This window comes from Apium graveolens, chromosome 5 (genome assembly GCF_009905375.1).
Source record: "Apium graveolens cultivar Ventura chromosome 5, ASM990537v1, whole genome shotgun sequence".
Taxonomy (NCBI): domain Eukaryota; kingdom Viridiplantae; phylum Streptophyta; class Magnoliopsida; order Apiales; family Apiaceae; genus Apium; species Apium graveolens.
In genome coordinates this window covers 226,211,852-226,228,750 of record NC_133651.1, presented here as the reverse complement: position 1 = coordinate 226,228,750, position 16,899 = coordinate 226,211,852, and positions in this window count along the sequence as shown.

Below are 16,899 nucleotides of genomic sequence, written 5' to 3'. Positions count from 1 at the left end.
GGAACTTGTGTCAAGCCTATCTTATTTAATCACTTGCTTTCCCATTCACTATGCTTAGTTCTATTTAATGTAAATTAGAAACTCCTTTCTAATTTCATTCACTCTGGCCAGAGATTCCTGAACTAACATAAGTGGATCAGCATTGAACATTCTCTTCCTATACTGGAAGGGGTAGATCCTTTATTGATCATACACTATCTTCGTGTACAAATTCCTATACCCAGTAGAGCCCTTATAATTGTCCCTTGAGACTAAGAACTAAACCAAAGCATAGTTCAGAGTACACAAGATGACAATAATGACCTCAAGTCTAAGGATACTTGTACAACTATCACTATGTGAATAACTGCTGAAACGTGAGTGAACTCCATCAGTTGTTCAGCTGTGTGAGTCATGTTCAGTGAACTTATTCTATAATAAGCACCTACATACTAGCTATAGTGTCACCACACAAATGTCTATGAGAACAGACATCCTTCATAATGAAGCAAGCATAGTATGTACCGATATTTGCGGATTATTAATTACCAGTTAGTAATCCTACGACCAGGAACTATTTAAGTTTAGAGTTATCATCTTTTAGGTCTCATTATTATGATCTCATCACAATCCATAAAAATATTTACTCTAAACTGTGGTATATCTTATTTAAACATTTAAATAGGTAGAGCCCGCAATAAAAACAAAACAAGCCTTTTATTAATATCAATGAAATCAAAACAGATTACATAAAAGTTATTCCTAAATTCTCATACATGATTGGACTTAGGACATATCTCTTTCAATCTCCCACTTGTACTAAAGCCAATCACTCTGGTATCTAATACCCATCTTGTCTTTATGATGATCAAAGTGACTCTGAGAAAGTGGCTTTATGAGTGGGTATGCTACGTTGTTATGTGTGTCAACTCTCTCGACGTTGACATCTCCTCTTTCAACAATCTGAATTGCACCACCATTCAGAGTAAACACGTACCCTGACATGGATTTGCTATCACTTTCTGATTGAAAACTAGAGTCAGTATAACCCTCTATTTTCAACTCAGATTCACCACCAAAAACAAGAAAAATGTCCTGATTCCTTCGCAAGTACTTGAGGATGTTTTTCACTGCTTTCTAATGGTCTTCACCTGGATTGGACTGATATTTGCTCGTCACACTAATTGAATAAGCAACATCAGGCCTTGTACATAACATCGCGTACATGATAGATCCTATTGCTGAAGCATAAGGAATCTTACTCATACGCTCTCTTTCCTCAGGTGTCTTAGGAGACATTTTTTCGGAAATGGACACTCCATGGCTCATCCGTATGAGACCTCTTTTGGAGTTTTCCAGGATAAACCTTTTAAGCACTTTTTGGATATATGTACCCTGGGTAAGACCTATCATTCTTCTAGATCTATCTCTATAGATCTTCATACCGAGAATGTAGGATGCTTCTCCCAAGTCCTTCACGGTGAAGTTCTTTGGTAGCCATACTTTGACTGATTGTAGCATCGGTATATCATTTTCTATAAGAAGTATGTCATCCACATGTAATATAAGAAATGTTATCGCGCTCCCACTAACCTTCTTGTAGACACATGGTTCATCTATGTTTTTGATAAAACCAAACACTTTGATTCTCTCATCAAAACGGATGTTCCATCTACGAGAAGCTTGCCTTAAACCATATATGGTTCACAGCAGCTTACATACTAGGTGTTCATTTCCCTTGGAAAGAAAACCCTCTAGCTGTGTCATATACACATCCTCCTCAAGTTCCCCATTGATAAAGGCCATTTTCATGTCCATTTGCCAGATCTCATAGTCGTAGTAAGCAGCAATGGCAAGCAAAATCCGAATTAATTTTAACAGGGCTACAGGCGAAAAAGTTTCATCAAAGTCAATCCCTTGCCTTTGTTTGAATCCTTTTGCCATGAGCCTGGCCTTATAGGTCTCCACCTGGCCATCTGCTCCAATCTTTTTTTTGTATACCCACTTGCACCCAATAGGCTTAACACCTTCAGGCGCCTCAACCAGAGTCCATACTTGGTTGGTATACATAGATTCCATTTCGGATTTTATGGCACTATGCCATTTCTCTGAGTCAACACTACTCATAGCCTCATTATAGGTCACAGGGTTGTCATCATCAATGATTAACAACTCATTGTCATTCTCAATGATAAGGCCATAATACCTCTCAGGTTGGCGAGACACTCTTTCTATCCTATGAATGGGCTATTCCACAGAAGGTTGTTCAGTCTGAACAGGTGTTTCTGTAATATCCGGGATATATCGTGTAATTATTTTTGCTATTATATAATTATTATGTGTGTTCAGTATCTATTCTGTGAGCTAATTGTTAAGTGTTATCTATACTTGTTATTCCCAGTGGACTAACAATGAGATTTATAGAAGGGGGTTGAATGTAAATCTCAAAACTTTTTAAGTTTTGAGCAGTTTCTAAGACTAAGTGTTTCTGAAAACAAGTGTGTGTGTGAATTGCTTAAAGCCAATGCAGACAGATATATATTCAAAGACAAATATAAAGAACACAAAGATCTTAAAAACTTTTCTGGTGGATTTGTTGTTCCACCAGAGATGTGTTATTTCAGAAAATCTGTGATTCAAAGAATTAAATCACAGCTGTTTCCTAGTACAAACTAGATGATTTTCTCTCTGGATATTTCTAAACAGCTCAGGAGAATTCTTATCTAATTACTAGCTACTACTTGGTTTATATATCACCAAGTTTACAAGTGAAGACAAAACTGTAAAATACAATTGAAAGGATTCTTCACATATTTCTTCTTCATTTCTCTATCGAATGCAATCTAGGATAATCTGTGAATCTTTGAATACTTCCTTGTTTGCATCAGAATGGAAATGCTGCATTTTCTTGATTCCTCCTAGAGGCTTCCACATTCCAGTTTGTCTCTGTCAACCCATGTGCCTCTATCAGCTTATGAATTGTCACTATCAACTGCTAATGAACCAAGCATCCGTTGAAGCTTTCATCCGTTGATGCCTTATCCATTGAGGCTTTATCCATTGAAGCTTTATCCGTTGATGCATTATCAGTTAAAGTCTTTATCCATTAAAGCACTTATCCGTTGATGGATATTATCCGTTGAAGCATTAGAGACATCCGTTGAAGCTTTGTTTCTTATCCGTTGAAGGTCTTCAATGTCAGTTGATACTTCTTCACTTATACAAAGTTACAAGGCATGAAATATTTACAATTAGCCCTCCTATTTGCATATCCACTAGTAGTCAACATGACTGACACTTTCCTACAACATCTAAGAATTACAACTTGAATCGAGAGAATGAAATGTGCTACAATACTGAACTTATTGCTAAGTAAAGCTAATCCTTCAACGGATAGCCAAGATGGTCTTATCCGTTGAGGCTACAATCACTAAATTTCTACTTAAGTGTTTTGTTTAACTTATCATCAAACTAATACACATATTCCTAACAATCTCCCCCTATTTATGTCTACTAGAACTGTAGGCATAAATTTGGGTTTAGCTTGATGATAACAAAACACTTGACAAATATATTAACTGTAATAAAGCAGAAATTCAAAAGTGCTACAAAAATGTGTATGCTGAGATGGAATTGAAGAGTTACATTATTTCCAAGGGTGCTCCTTTAGCCTGAGCAGATTACTTCCTTTTCCTTTGATCCCTTGTTTTCTTTCCTAGCCTCTTGTCATTCTCCTCTATTTGAAGTTGAAGTTGTCTGTAGAATTCAGCTTCATCTTCTTCATTGATGTCCAACTTAGATTGCATATCCTTGAGAGTTTCATTACTGGCAATCTTGAGCTGATCTTCAATTCTGAAAAATCTTCTGACTCTTTTGTTGTCTCTGAACTCCATCAACCAATGAGGTGATTTGTGAATTGTAATTCCTCTTTCTTGAATGAGTAAAGTTCTAGGCAAAGCATTGGGCTCCCTCCAAGTTTTCCTAATATTGGCAATCTTGTTGAGAATCTCAGTCTTGGCAGTCCTGGTAAAGCCAGAATCCCTTTGTATGGCTGAGTAGACTCTAATCAAGGTAGAGTAGCCTTCATTCAGAATTCTGTAAAGAGGCCAGGTTCTTTCCCCATCTCCTTTGTATTTGAACACTAGTCTTTCTGGTAGCTGTCTGTAGGCAGCTATTCCCCTTACTTCCTCCATCTCATCCAGATAGAGTTCAATGTCTGAAAATTCTTTTATATCACAGATGTGAACATAATCATCTTTAGAGGCTTGAGGTTTAGGCTTAGGCTTCTGTGTGAATTTTATTGAGGCTCTAGAGGGTGTTGATTTGATTCTTCTTTTCTACTTCTTTGATGGTGGAGAAGAGGTTAGGAAGGTGGGCAATTTGATGGTGTCCCAATCAATTGGTTCCTCCTTGGGAATGATTGTTTCACCATGAATGTTCATGAAGGGGTCAGGCACAATGGGTTGAGGAATAGAGGGTAGTGATTTGGATATTGATTGGGTTTCTTCAGTCTTATCTACCATTTTTCTCTTTGCATTGACCTTCTTTCTGTTCCCTTTCTGCCATTCTTCTCTTCCCTTACTTCTTTCCTCCATCTCAGTACCAACCATGTCCCCCATAGCTTCATCTTCACTTTTGTCTTTAATTTCTTTCTGCTCTTCAGCCTGACTTGATTTTAGCTATTTTTCAAGCTTTGCTTGTGCTCTTTTGTCAGCCTTTAGCTGTTTGGCTTCTTCCTTCAACCTTCTGGTTTCTTCCCTCTTGGCTATTGAGAATTTGGGATGTCCTTGCATCACACATATGCTCTTTCCCTCTCTGAAGATAACAGCCATGTTTCTCCTTACAGCCACATCCATGGTCTCTTTGAGATATGAGATACTTCTACCCAAAAGCTTGTCCTCATTAGCCTTTGGAAGAGGAAAATCCACTTCTTTCAGAGGATTCTTTGTAGAGTCCTTATTGGATCTGTTGTTGGGCTTGAGGACCATAGGTTTCAAATCCTTGGAAGAAGTCTCTCCAACCTTATTCCTCCCTACTGGCTTGAGTTCCATAATAATTGATTCCACTTTTGTGCTGTGCTTCACAGATTGTGATTGAGAAGTTGTAGAACCAAATATTTGTTGCATCTTTTCATCAATCTTCTTCTTTTGTTCTTTGACTTGCAATTCAGCTGCTGCTATCTGGATTAGATCAATTCCATCAAGCTTTCCTTTGAGTTGAATAATTGGAGAAGTGGTGATGACAGGAACTAGCACTTGAGAAATTTGAACTGTTGTTGATGGCTCTCCTTCCCCTTTCCCTTTATTCTCCCCCTTTTTATTATCATCAAGGGTAGGAGTCAAGCCTTGTGCATTGGCCAGCTGCATGAGTAGATTTGTTTGAGTTTGTTGATTCTGAAGAATTGTGACCATAGAATCTTCAATGATCTGAACCCTATTTTCCAATCTGGCCAGTCTCTTGTCAGTATCAGATTCTTTCCTCAGTCTCCCCAACAAATCCTGCATATTACCTTAAGGTATGACTGAATCCAACTTCTCAGCATTGTAGGATTTCAGATCAGCAATGTCCTGTTTGAGCTCATCCACACTTAGATTTTGTTGGAAATGCTGCAACTGCAAGAGATGCAGAGATTCCAGATGAGCTTGAAGAATTGCCTTGGTACCAGCATCTGTAGTCTCCTGAAGGGCCTGCTGAATTATCATGACTTGTCTAATCAAAGTGACACTAAACTCTCTTGGTGTTAAGGCTTTTGCCCATGCCCATTCAGGAAAATCAGGAACAGAACTTGGGCCTGCTACTCCCCCTAAGTTCATGCTCTCATTCAAAGAATTAGAGTCATCATCATTAGAATTCACTCCAAATTCTTCATATGGCTCACCTGCTTGAGAAGGCAGCCTGTTAACAGCAGCTTTGTCTCTGAGAAGAGATTCTGAAGTGTGTACTGATAGGGATAAATAAATTATGATTGTATAATTAAATACTGCATTAATTGTACAAGCTGTGGGCTGCCAGGCCCAATAAAAAGATATATGATACTCAGACCATAAAGGTTAAGCCTGATGGACCAGATCAGACCTGATGGAATAAAAAAGGCCCAAAAGCCCTGATTATTAATTAATTTCATAATTAATTAATAAGGGACAAAACAGATGTTGAAAAGAGTCCCGATAAGGATATAAATCCTTGGAGATTAGCCTCAAGGGGACCTAAAAGGATAAGGAATCAGTTTCCTACTATCTAGGACTCCAAAGTCCATTCTAATTATGAGACTTGCCCACCAAGTCTCCTATACCAAGTCCAATTCAAGGACTCCCAACATCTATATAAGGGGCCTCACCCCACAAATCAGAACTACATTTTTTGGCTTGATTCTCTAATTCACAGAGATACGTAGGCATCTCGTAAAGGCAGAATTAAGCTACGATACACGAGAGCAGCCATTAAAGGCCTTGAGCTCCCGAATCTTAGTAATAAATACAGCAAATAATAACCTTAGTTTTTTATCCATAACATTTGGCGCCGTCTGTGGGAATCACAACAACAACCATGGCGAGAACACGGAGAACAATTGGAGCTCTAGAGGAAGGAACACCATTAGAGACAACCCAGGTGATTTCATCAACCGTGGAGGTTCCTCCCCATTCAACCTATGCATCTACTCAGGAGGAAGCCCGGACAGGGGTAACTCAACCCCAGCTACAAGGGACAACTCCCCCGATTCAAGGTACGAATCCTCAAGTTCAACAAATACATATACCTGTGAATTCTCGACCCGTCGGGTATGAATATTCAACTATTGTTACTACTAACCCCCCTTATGGGATGCCCCTTCACCCTGAGGTTGGAGGAAGCGGATATGCTGGGCAAAGCGAAGCACGAGGGCGGTCGCCCCCCTATATACGAGGTTTGGATCCTATCCCTGAGGATCGGGAATTTTCTGGTCCATACACTGAGAGAGACTCCGAATCTTCGGATGATGAAGTGGCCCCGAGAAGGAGGCGTCCTGGAAAAGAGCCAATGGCCGATGGAAGGCAACGCCCCCAAAGCACCCCAGGGGCGAATCCCCAAGAAGTGCAGGAAAAGATCAGGGCTCATGAGGCTGAAATCCAAAGGCTGAGGCGTGATTTGGAGGCTCACCAAGCCACCAGACCCCACATGCCTCGTAGGGGGAGAAATCCTCCTCCTATCATAGACCTGGATGGTCCGGTAAGAAGAAGGGCTGCTGTCCCAAGAACTGATCCAAGCAATCTCCTTCCCCTTGGAGATCCTGATGATCCAACTCCACCCTTCACAGAAGACATAATGAATGCCCATATCTCAAGGAAATTCAAGATGCCCACTATCAAAGCCTATGATGGCACGGGAGACCCCGCTAATCATGTTAGGACATTCTCTAATGCACTGCTGCTGCAACCCGTGAATTATGCTATAAAATGTCGGGCCTTCCCTCAAACCCTGTCGGGTATGGCTCAAAGATGGTACAGTCGCCTACCCCCAAATTCTATTGGATCATTCAGAGAATTAAGTCAGGCTTTTATTAATCAATTCATCAGTGGAAGAGTCCATGAGAAAAGTTCAGCATCTCTTATGAGTCTTGTGCAGGGAGCTAAGGAATCCTTAAGAGATTACCTGAATCGTTTTATAAAGGAGGCTTTAAAAGTCCCAGACCTTGATGATAAGGTAGCCATGATAGCACTGCAACAAGGAACTAGGGATGAGTTTTTCAAGATGTCTTTGGCCAAACGACCCCCTGAGAGCATGTTGCAGCTCCAAGAGAGGGCAGGGAAGTATATCAAGGTTGAAGAAAGTATGAAGAAGACCGTAGTAAGTAATGAGCCCACTGGAGGCAAGAAACGAAAAGCTGATTTGGAGTATATCGCTAAGGACAAATATCCTAGAACCGAACAAAACCCTGATTTAACCCCCAAGAAGGGAGGACCTGGGCAAAAGTTCACTGAATACGCTAAGCTGAATGCTCCCAGAAGTCAGATTTTGATGGAGATTGAGAAAGACAGAGATATTCGCTGGCCTAAGCCCTTGAAGGCTGATCCCGCCAAGCTAGATAAGGGCAAGTATTGCAGGTTTCACAAAGATGTTGGTCATGACACCGATGAGTGTAGGCAATTAAAAGATGAAATTGAGTTTTTGATTCGAAAAGGAAGATTGAACAAGTATACTGGAGATGGAGGGGACAGAAATAATAATGGAAGGAAGAACTTTGAAGATCGTAGGAGGGACCAAGACGATCAGGGGCGAAACCCCCAGCCTAGAGGACCAGTTATAAACACCATTTATGGAGGTCCGAGACCTCGAGGGCCTGTGATAAACACGATCTTTGGAGGTCCAACTGCTGCTGGATTGTCCAAAAATTCCAGAAAGGCATATACTAGAGAGGTTATGCATATTGTTGGAGAAGCCCCGAAGAGGGCCAGGACAGAAGTAACATTGGCTTTTGATGATTCCGACCTAGAGGGTGTGAAGTTTCCCCATGACGACCCGCTGGTCATAACACCAATAATAGGAAATAGCCCGGTTAAGAGGGTCCTTGTGGATAATGGTGCTTCTGTGAATATCTTGCTCCATGACACCTTTCTAAGGATGGGGTATAACGACTCCCAGTTAACACCAACCGACATGCCGATATATGGATTTGCTGGAGTAGAATGTCCAGTGGAAGGGATAATCAAATTGCCAACCACCATAGGTACGGAGCCAAGGCAAGCAACGCAGATGCTGGATTTCGTGGTGGTAAAGGCTAGTTCAACTTATAATGCTATCATGGGGAGAACAGGGATACATGCCTTCAAGGAAGTCCCCTCTTCCTACCATTCAGTCATGAAGTTTCCCACCCGAAACGGGATTGGAGAAGAAAGAGGAGATCAAAAAATGGCTAGAAGCTGTTATGTGGCCTCTTTGAGGGCAGATGGAGTCGAGGGGCAGGTTCTTCCTATTGAAGATATGGATGTTCGAGAAAATGATGAGAATAGAGGAAGGCCAGCAGAAGAATTGGTCTCGGTTCCTTTAGACCCCGAGAATCCTGAGAGGACGACTTTCATTGGAGCCACATTAGAGGAGCCCCTTAGAGGGAAGTTAGTGAAATTTTTGCAAGAAAATAGTGATGTGTTTGCATGGTCAGCAGCTGATATGCCAGGCATAGACCCGGAGTTAATTACTCACAAGCTAAACGTAGATCCAAGCCGGAAGACAGTGAAATAAAAGAAAAGAAATTTTGCCCCGGAAAGACAAGAGGCTATAAAGCAGGAAGTGGAAAAGCTCTTAGAGGCTGGTTTCATTGAGGAGATTCAATTTCCGGAGTGGTTAGCAAACCCTGTAATGGTGAAGAAGGCTAATGGAAAGTGGAGGATGTGTATAGACTTCACCGATCTGAATGATGCATGCCCCAAAGACTGTTTTCCGCTGCCTAGAATTGATATTTTGATTGATGCCACCGCTGGACATGAGATGCTGAGTTTCATGGATGGGTTTAGCGGATACAACCAGATCAAAATGCATAAGGATGACATTCCAAAGGTATCATTTATCACTGACTTTGGTGTTTATTGTTATCTTGTTATGGCGTTTGGTCTCAAGAATGCAGGAGCCACCTATCAAAGGTTGGTGAATAGAATTTTTAAGGATCTTATTGGTAAGACTATGGAAGTCTATGTTGGTGACATGTTAGTCAAGAGTCTAGTGAAGACTGATCATATATCCCATTTAAGGGAAGCTTTTGAGGTCCTGAGGTACCACAAGATGATGTTGAATCTGACGAAGTGTGCTTTCGGAGTAGGATCTGGAAAATTCTTGGGATTGATGGTCTCGAAGAGGGGAATTGAGGCAAATCCCGATAAAATAAAGGCAATCCTGGACATGGAACCCCCCAAAACTGTCAAGGATGTTCAGAAGCTCACAGGAAGGGTTGCTGCGTTAGGACGATTCATCTCCAAGTCAGGAGACAAGTGCTTGTCATTTTTCAAGTCACTGAAGGATATCAAAGACTTTGTATGGAGTGAGGAAAATCAGAAGGCATTTGAAGAGTTAAAGAAGTATATGGGCCAGGCCCCGTTGTTGGCCAAGCCAGTTCTGAATGAAGTTTTATTCTTGTACTTGGCTGTTTCAGAGAGCGCCTTGAGCGCCGTGTTGGTTAAGGAGGAACTGAAAGTCCAGAAACCCGTATACTATGTCAGCAAAATTTTGCATGGTGCTGAGTTGAATTATTCAGCCATTGAGAAATTCGCTTTAGCCTTGGTAATGGCTTCAAGAAAGCTGCGTCCTTATTTTCAAGCTCACCAAATTGAAGTGCTAACAAATCAGCCACTGAGAAATATCATTCACAGTCCCAAGGCAAGTGGGAGACTGATTAAGTGGGCAATAGAGTTGGGAGAGTTCGATCTCAAATATAAGCCACATACGGCCATAAAAGCCCAGACACTAGCTGACTTCGTGGTGGAATGTACCATACCCAACCAAGAAGTCGGGGGGCAGGAAGATACCATACCTCAAGACAAGGGAGTCGACAATGGGGACAAAGAGAAGGATGATAAAGAATATTGGGTTCTCTATTTTGATGGGGCATCAAAAACAAACTCCAGTGGAGCAGGATTGGTTTTGCAAAGCCCTGATGAATTCCTAATTGAGTATGCTATGAAGCTAGACTTCCCAACCATAAACAATGAGGCAGAGTATGAAGCCCTGGTAGCTGGCCTTGGTCTAGCTGGGACACTTAGAGTCAAAAACTTAAAGGTCCGTGGAGACTCGAAACTGATCATATCCCAGGTAAAGGGAGAATTTGAGGCAAGGGATGAAACGATGGCTAAGTATGTCCGCCTAGTAAGGGCTGTGATGACCCAATTTAATGAATGCTATGTTGAACACATTCCAAGGGAAGAAAATGTTAAGGCAGATGCGCTATCAAAGTTCGCTTCGTCTGAGATTGAAGAAAGTTCAGGAAGTGTGTACTTCCGTGTTTTGAAGACACGAAACATAGATGTTAAGCTAGTGGCTCCCATAGGCTTGGGGACGTCATGGATTGATCCCATCAAGGCTCACATTCAGACCGGTTGGTTGCCAAGTGATGCAACTGAAGCACGGAAGTTAACTGTTCGGGCACTAAGGTACTCTTTGATAGATGGGATTCTTTACAAAAGATCTTTCGTGGTTCCCTACTTGAGGTGTCTCAGGCCCGATGAGGCACGCTTGGCTCTTGAAGAAGTGCATAAAGGTATTTGTGGACAACACTTGGGGGGCAGGGCCTTGGCTCATAAGATAACCCATTTAGGCTTCTATTGGCCAGAAATGATGGCTGATGCCAAAGAATATGTGAAGAAGTGTGATCGCTGTCAGAAGCATGCACCAGTTGTTAGACTACCCCCCGAGATGCTGACCTCTATCAACTCCCCAATCCCCTTTGCTATGTGGGGGATGGATATTCTAGGGCCTTTCCCTATGGCCACAGCACAAAGGAAGTTTCTGATTGTAGCCATTAATTATTTCACTAAGTGGATTGAAGCCAAGCCCTTGGCCAAAATCACAACTAAACAGGTTGCACAATTCCTGTGGGAAAACATTATGTGCCGATATGGAATTCCCTGTATCCTCGTCACTGACAATGGAACACAATTCAACAACGAGGAATTCAAGAAGTATTGTGAAGAAAATAAAATTGAGTTACGGTTCACCTCTGTGGCTCACCCACAAGCTAATGGGCAAGCAGAAGTAGCAAAACGAATAATCCTGGATGGATTAAAGAAAAGGATCGAGAAGTCAAGAAATAATTGGGTGGATGAGATACTTCCCATATTATGGGCCTATAGGACTACCTGTAGAGTTACGACAGGAGCAACTCCCTTCATGTTGGCGTATGGGGCAGAAGCAGTAGTTCCGGTAGAGATATCACATTCCTCTCCAGGGATTCAGGCTTTCAATACAGAAGAAAATGAGGAAGGGCAGAGGTTAGCCCTGGATCTGATCGATGAAGTGCGAGATACGGCACATGCAAAGGTAGTAGAATATCAGAAAAAGGCTTCATTCTACTACAACCTAAGGGTTAAAGAAAGGTTTTTTAAACAAGGCGATCTAGTCTTGAGAAAAATAGAGGCTTCTGGTGTCAGACAGAAAGGAAAGCTAGCCCCAAATTGGGAAGGGCCGTACAGAGTCAAGAGCGTTCAGGGTAGAGGAACCTACAAGCTGGAAACTATGGATGGTTTTGAAGTCCCGAGGACCTGGCATGCACAAAACCTGAAGGTTTACTACGTGTAAGATAGGCGAAGTACGATTCTCACTTGTCATTATGACAAATAGGTTTAAAAGCACCTTGAAGCTTTGCTTGCGTAGGATTTTATATTCCAGTAGAATTTACTTTGTCTAGTTATTATTAATTAGGGTCGAACCCATGCTATGTAAGGTTTTGAAAAACCAGACTTCATATTAAAGAGTTTGAAATTATTTCAATCTAAGGATGTTTAAGATTCAAATGCATATTAAGATTGTAAAGTCAAAATAGAAAGAGGCAAGAAAAGCAACATATAGAATACAAGCCCCGAAGGGTAATAAGTTCTGAATACGATTAAGTCAATACATAGAAAGCCACAATGGGCCAAACAAGAAAAACAAAATACTCAAAGATCCTTGAAGAAGTCATCATCGATGTTTCCTTCATTGGCAGCAGAAGAAGGAACTGGAACAGGATCAGCACCTCGAGGAGAAACAGCTTCGGCCTCAGCAGAAGAAGCAAGAATAGGAGAAAGAGGGATATCATCAAGAAGAGGCTCTTTCCCAGGAATATCAGGGACTGGATAGGCAGTGAGAGTCACCTCCAGAATCTTCTTCCCAATCTCCTCTACTATCTGCTCCCAACAGCTAGAAAAGGTCTCCGGGAAGTTAGCATCGTACTCAGCATTTAGGACATCCTGAAAATCCTGAGATGCCTTATACTCAGCTATCACCTCAGCTCGGGCCCTTTGAGCATCCAGCTCCAGCTTACGAACTTTCTCCTTCTCGTCCGCCAGCTCATTCTCTACCTCACGGAAACGAGTGAAGTTGGCCTCGGAAGCCTTGAGGTACCTATCCTTGTCCCTCTCAGCAATAGTTAGGCTGGTCCTCACATCCTTCAAATTGTGAAGGGCAGCCTGGAGATAGGTATTCATCTGCACGAACATATCAAAGTACAGTAAGTAAAAAAAACAAAAAAAAAACAAAAAAAACAAAAAAAAGGAAGAGGCTTACAGAAGCCACGGCCTGAGCACCCAGACGTTCAATCTGTAGGTCATCAGAAGACTCGACGATCTCAGCCCTGTCACGAGGCGTGATCACACTCTGAGACCAAACGGCGGCAGCCTCGGAACTCCCTACCACCGTGTCCCTCCTCTGAAGGCCCCAAATGACGGTGAAGGGAGAGTTATCTTCATCAAGGCTAGGAGGCCTCTGGGATAAAAAAGTAGGGACGGCCTCCTGAACCGTGACTGAAGGGCCGTCACCAATCCTAACCCGCTTGTCGCGGTGGCTCTCAACAGCAGAGCCCTTGGCGGCACGGGCCTCCCGCTTCTTGAAGATTGTGTCCAAAGCAGCCCTAGCTGCAGGCAAATACGAGCACGTAAGAAAAAGGACAAATAGAGAATGGAGGGAAATGGAACAAAAAGGGGAAAGAAATACCCTCGGGACCAAGGTCACTTAGACCTAAACCTTGCAAATTACCCTCTGAAAGGATGAGAGCGCAATGGTGCAAGTTATCAGCAGTAATGGCCTTGATGGCCGCATCCTCATCTATCCCCAATTTTAGGTCTCTTAAAGACCCGTCTATACTTTTTGAGAAGTTAGGCCTGAAAAAATGGTCCCAACCCTCCTCGGAATCCAGAAATATATAAAACCACTCACTCTTCCATGTTGGATACGAGTCGGGATTGGTGCCAGAAATAAAGCAGGAACGAGCCAAGGATCTATGAACTATTTTGACCCATCCTTGGTCCTCAGAAGCATTTACAAATTTAAATAAATAACGAAAGACACAAACATTTGGCTCAAAACCGTGTTTACGAGATTGGGCCATATAACAGTGAATAAAACGCCAAGAGTTGGGTGTGAGTTGGGTCGGACAGACTCGGGCCTCAGCCAAAAGGCGAAAAATAAAAGGATGAGGAGGTAGGCAAAAACCAGCATAGAAGGTTTCCTTATAGACCCGAATGGCCCCAGGTTTTGGGTAGCAGGCCCTATCATTTGGGCCTGGAGCCTCGGCCCTATAAGGGTGAGAAATTCCAAAAAGACGGGCTATGGTACCTACTTGATCTGGACCAAATCTAGAAGGATAATTATATGCATCTAAGTGTAACATATTAGGAAAGGCTTGCCCAAATTCGGTTAAAAGATCCCTAAGAGAAATAACTGAGGAATTTACAAGAGATTTTTTACCTCGGCTGGCCCTAGAGAGACGGGCAACAGCTTGGGGGACATGGGAGTGAGATGAATCGGAATCCGCCATGGATGAAGACAAAAACCCAGGAAGCTCTTGAAAGTAAGTAAAGAAGATGAAGATTCAAACAGAATCTTCAAAATAAGCCCAGAAAGCGGCGGAGTAGAAAGCCGGAAATCGCTTGGAGGTGGCAATTCTTGAGAGACTAATTGCAGAGTTGAAATTTAGAAATTTTTGTGAAAGTAAAGTGTGAGAAATGAACTCACACTCCACCTCTTATATAGAGGAGCTCAAAGATGCACAAACGGGCCTGGGCCTAAGAAAAAGGCGGGAAGCCCATAAGATTTGAATTTTGAAAAGATTTAAAATCAAAGTTCATTGAATGAATCAAGGCTCGAACAGCCTCAACAACGCCCAGGATGCATCGTCCCTAGACGTTGTTAGAAGTATGGCTCCTAGGCGTGGTACAACAACGCCCAGGAAGCATTTGTCCCCAACAACGCTCAGGTTGCATCGTCCCTAGCCGTTGTTAGAAGTGTGGCTCCTAGGCGTGGTACAACAACGCCCAGGAAGCATCTGTCTTCAACAACGCCCAGGACGCAAGTTTCCTAGACGTTGTTAGAAAACTGTCTCCTAGGCGTGGGTGCACAACGTCTAGGATCTATGAAAGCATCTGTCTTCAACAACGCCCAGGACGCAAGTTTCCTAGACGTTGTTAGAAAACTGTCTCCTAGGCGTGGGTGCACAACGTCTAGGATCTATGAAAGCATCTGTCTTCAACAACGCCCAGGACACAAGTTTCCTAGACATTGTTAGAAAACTGTCTCCTAGGCGTGGGTGCACAACGTCTAGGATCTATGAATGCATCAGCCTCCAACAACGCCCAGGACGCAAGTTTCCTAGACGTTGTTAGGAAACCGTCTCCTAGGCGTGGATCAACAACGCCCAGGACGCAAGTTTCCTAGACGTTGTTAGGAAACTGTCTCCTAGGCGTGGATCAATAACGCCCAGGAAGCATCAGCCTCCAACAACGCCCAGGACGCAAGTTTCCTAGACGTTGTTAGGAAACCGTCTCCTAGGCGTGGATCAACAACGCCCAGGAAGCATCAACCTCCAACAACGCCCATGACGCAAGTTTCCTAGACGTTGTTAGGAAACTGTCTCCTAGGCGTGGATCAACAACGCCTAGGATGTATTGAGCAGCAAAAGTTCTGTTTTTCTGATCATTTAATTAGAAAAATAAGAAAATTCCTTAAATATTTTCTGAAAAATGTTAATATTTTCAGAAATTAGGAATAAATCCAGAAAAATTAAAGGATAAATCCCGGAAATAAGGGAAAAATTCCTGGAAATTAAGATAATTCCTGAATAAAAGGAAAAATTCATTGTAAATGTGTAGGTCGCTCCACACTTTACGGAAAAATGAAACCCTGTAAGGGAACGAATAGACTTAACTTCTGCAAAACCTAATCGATGTTTCCCAAAAGTTGGGGGGCAAATGATAGGGATAAATAAATTATGATTGTATAATTAAATACTGCATTAATTGTACAAGCTGTGGGCTGCCAGGCCCAATAAAAAGATATATGATACTCAGACCAGAAAGGTTAAGCCTGATGGACCAGATCAGACCTGATGGAATAAAAAAGGCCCAAAAGCCCTGATTATTAATTAATTTCGTAATTAATTAATAAGGGACAAAACAGATGTTGAAAAGAGTCCCGATAAGGATATAAATCCTTGGAGATTAGCCTCAAGGGGACCTAAAAGGATAAGGAATCAGTTTCCTACTATCTAGGACTCCAAAGTCCATTCTAATTATGAGACTTGCCCACCAAGTCTCCTATACCAAGTCCAATTCAAGGACTCCCAACATCTATATAAGGGGCCTCACCCCACAAATCAGAACTACGTTTTTTGGCTTGATTCTCTAATTCACAGAGATACGTAGGCATCTCGTAAAGGCAGAATTAAGCTACGATACACGAGAGCAGCCATTAAAGGCCTTGAGCTCCCGAATCTTAGTAATAAATACAGCAAATAATAACCTTAGTTTTTTATCCATAACATGTACAATGTGTAATGTCTGTTCTGCCTCCACAATGCCCTGAGCAGCCAATAATTGATAGGCTGAAACAGGATGAGTAAAAGTGTTAGCATCCAAGGAAATGTTATCAATTGCAGCTTTGAAATGTTGCTGAAATTGTCTTTCCTTTTCTGCATCAACCACTTTCATTGACTCACTAGCAATGGCTGGATCCCCCCTTATAGCTTCTGTACCTGCCTTTCTCTCTTTTTCTCTATTTTCTTGCATCAGGGGCTCCCCCTGGCTCACACACACCCTCACACCCTCACCCTCACCTTCAAAGGTGGCACTCCCCTCACTCACTTTTGCCATGCTGGAAGAAATAGCATGCATATGGTGACTCTCAACCTCTCCTTTGGCCTGGGAGCAACCCAGCCTCTCACTCAAAAGATCACTCCCTTCCCTCAAACCTAAAAGTGATTGTACAGTA